Below are 3658 nucleotides of genomic sequence, written 5' to 3'. Positions count from 1 at the left end.
ATTTGGTGGAAAAAATCCAGTGTTTTTCTTGGCCGTGTTGGTTTCAGATGAATACCAATCTCCCAAGTAGAGATGTCAAGCGGGTATTCCGGGGAGAGCTCCAGGTTGAAGATCAACACTTAGGAATTCTCAGACTAGAAATGGTATTTAAAAACTGGAGAATTTGCCTCACTCAGAAAAGACATTGTGGGATGTCTTGGAGGTTAGTGTACCTTGAAAAGTCTCCGGGTGGTAGCAACCATCATCTGATGAGGCCGAGATTGGTTTGCTCACAAGTTATGGGCTCACTGGCTTTCAAATAAAGACATGAGAGGAGAATGACAAATAGCATTTTTAATTTAAAATAGACCAGCATATAATTCGTGGGGAGAAACCAAGGAACATGCAGAAAGACTGAGTTCAGAAGTGCCCAGGAGTTTGGCTGAGAAGTTGCACGGCCTGTGCACCCTCATTGCACTCACTCACGGGCCTGGCAGGCTCTTCCTTCAGGAGGGGGCTAAATTCCAGTCGGTCCTGGGGGATAAGTCCATCTTGGTCTGCCTGACTGACAGGGCCCCAGCAATGGGGCGGGTGGGGTGGGGGAGGCAGGCCCTGGGTAGTGAACTCTCGGCTCTTCCTGCTGTCAAGGGTCCCAGAGAGAGAATACTTCTGTGGTGAGACATCAGGCATCCCAAAAAGAGCAATTAAAACTCATGTTTGTAATATAAAATGAGGGCTTTCAAAGCATGTCACTGTCACGCTTTCTGCAGGAAATACACAAGTTGTTCTTAACGCTTCATGGGCAGATCTGTGGAATCGACCCTTAGCCTGGAGTCTAAAAAACTGCCTTGTACTTTGGGTTCACCTTGTCAGGTGAGGGCTTGAGAAGAGAGGCAGGGTAGCCTTCCCGAGGAGGAGGGGTCCCCAGGCCGAGGACCACGGGGCAACGGTAAGGATGATGTTGGCTAACCTAAAAGGTGGGGGGCGGGGGGTACTCTTACCAAAAGCAATCAGCCTAAGACCTAAACCTGAGATCCTTGCAGCCTCAGAACCCACATGGAAATGGGGGGTGTCCTATGGGAGTTGGGGCAAGAGAGTCCTTCAGGGAACCTTCTACTGCATCAAGAGGGTTCTTGTAGCAGGCGAGGATCTAGGGGTGGGTGTAGTTGCCCATCCGGAGGGTCCCCTGGCGCACAGCACACTCTTCCTGGTGGGCTTTGAATGCCCTCTGGCGATCCGCCTCGGTGGGGAACGTATGCAGGTGGGGGCCCACCTGCGGACAGAAGGGAAGCGAGGGTGGGTGAGGCTCGTTCTGGCTGCTCCCCTTCTCCTCACTGCCCACCCCCACCTTCAATCTTAGAGTAACAATAAAAATCACTGTGGGAGGGACAGAGGTGACAGCACGTGCTGCAAGCCTCCTGATCCCATGGCGCGAGCTGAGACCGGAGGTGGCAAGAGCAGGACCTCCTGGAGGAGGACAGAGTCCTTCTTTCTGTTGAGCCCATTGCTGGGGAAGATGTGTGCGTCATGAACCTCAGTTGGCGATGACTGGATCGCCACGCAGTGGGACCTCATCGCCAGCGTCATCCTTCCCACACCGATTTACCACCATTAAAAAAACCCACACAAGCCGTCCTCTCCAGGGGGACCTCCTGGTGTTCTCTGCCCCTTCGCCAGGAGGATAATCTCACTCCCCTCTGCCCAGTGGCAGCAGCCCGTGGGAGTTGAGGGGCCGACCCTCAATAACGCCAGAACCAGAGATCGGGAACACACGCCCTTGCCCTCTCTGGAGGAAAACCTGCGAGGAGATAGATCTGAGGAGTGGGAGCCTCTTCAGTGAAGATTTTATGCAACCAGTATCTCAGCCTGCCCCTCCTTCCCAAGAAAGGGTGGTGGGTGGAAGCGCCTCCTTGTCTCGTGGCATCGCTGTGTCTGTTGCGTCTCCTCCAGGTGCGAGAAAACCTCACCCCGTACTGAGGGCAACCTTCAGGACAACCCGAGGGAGGCACAGAGTGCAAAGGGTTTAGCTCATTTGTTCCCTCCCTCCCTCCCTCCCTCCCTTCCTGCCACACTTATTTATTTAAACTTTTTTGGTGGCTGGCTGCTGCGGGGATCCAAACCTGTATTTATTGAGCAGAACTCTGTGTTAGGCACAGGGGATACAGCAGTAAACAAAGGAGACTCAGCTCTGCCCTCAAGGAGCTTGTAATCTAGGAGAGCAGCCACCTAACGATGCGGCTACTTCACGGCAATCGGCAGACAGATGCGGTGTGCCCTGAGGACAAACAGCAGGAGCCCAGCCCTGGCAGGAGGCAGGGAGGCCTCGCTGGGGAAGAGACTTTGAAGGGAGGCTTGAAGGATGAGTGGCCGTTTCCCAGGCAATGGGGGCAGTGCGTGTGTCTGCTGGCCCTGGGGAGATTCAGCTCATGGGGGTTCATTAGGGGACATGGTGGCCAAGGTGGAGGGCAGGTTCCCTTTGGATTTGGAGGTGCAGCAGGAGGCTCTGCAGTGGGTTCGGGATAAAGCAGGACCCATGCCCAGGACAGACACAGGTTCTTGTCCAGAATCCAGGCCAGGCTTGGCCGCTTGGGGGTGGTAGCTGAGCCCCCAGGGCTGCAGGCAGCTTTATGATCACGAAAGGTGAGAGAAAAGACAAATGTAGAGATAATAAAATATTAAAAGGCAGTAGAGGGAAGACAAAGAGGAACTTGCAGGAAAAAGTGTGCTCAGTGCCCGAATGGAATATGACTTAGATTGTGTTTGTCATTTTACAGACGAGGAAAGTGAGGCCCAGAGCAGAGTTTGGTTCAGGGTTGGCCCCAGAGGGAACTGGTGGCAGAGGCACTCTATTTTAAACCCCCCAACCTCTGGGCGCTAAGCTCCGGATTCTTTCTAGAACATTCTGCCACAGCTGCCATTCATGCTGCGTCCGGGGTGCTCCTTGCACCTCACGCACAGGTGAAAAGGAGGCAGGGGGCTGCGAAAGCTTGTTAGAAACCTGTAAAAATCCAATGGGGTTGAGTAGATGTTATTCCAGGAATGACTACGTTCTTTAATCTCTAGGGGATGTGGAGGCTCTGCAGAAAGCCACAGACCCTCTTCCTTGGGAAAAAAAGTACTCACAAGTCCCCATATAAAAAACAGTGTGGCTATTACAGGAGGCTCAGGGACCTTCTACGGCAATGTTTTGTGGAGCCATCCCAGCCTCAGCCCCAGCCTCCGGTTTTGGAGTTTTGGGGTATGCATAGGAATCACCTTGGGGTTCTTGTCACCCCAGCAGGGGCCTGAACCCAACCCCAAAGCTACTGAGACCACCAGGGCAGAGCCCTTAACACAGCCACCTGACGCCCACCCAGAGCCAGGGCAGATATCTGATGCTCAACTCATTTTGATCAATCGAACCATCATTTTGCATAACCGAAGCTTGATACCCATTGAACAGTCTTCATTTCCCCTCCCCCTGAGGCCCTGTCACCTCTCCACTCCCTGTTCTATGAGTCCCAGTGACTCTGCAGTGTAGCTCTGCAGCCCACCTCTCAGCCATCTCCACAGACCCCTCCTTGGCCCTTGTAGTGGATTGAAAGGTGACCCTCAAAAGGATATGTCCATGTCCTAACCCCGGGACCTGGGACTGTGACCTTATTTGGAAGAAGGGTATTTGTAGATGTAATTAAGGATT

At 53.2% G+C, this 3658-nt stretch overlaps 1 long non-coding RNA gene across 1 annotated transcript in view; it reads right to left on the bottom strand.

Moving 5' to 3' along the window:
* Positions 1-318: 318 nt before the first annotated feature.
* Positions 319-3658, bottom strand: part of LOC103581941 — a 26036-nt gene continuing 22696 nt past the window's right edge. The window contains exon 2 of the long non-coding RNA XR_549708.1: positions 319-1252. This is a non-coding gene — a long non-coding RNA (uncharacterized LOC103581941). The remainder of the gene's footprint in view (positions 1253-3658) is intronic.

Source organism: Galeopterus variegatus, unplaced genomic scaffold, assembly GCF_000696425.1.
Source record: "Galeopterus variegatus unplaced genomic scaffold, G_variegatus-3.0.2 Scaffold176, whole genome shotgun sequence".
NCBI lineage: Eukaryota > Metazoa > Chordata > Mammalia > Dermoptera > Cynocephalidae > Galeopterus > Galeopterus variegatus.
This window is presented reverse-complemented; position numbering and strand designations above follow the sequence as displayed.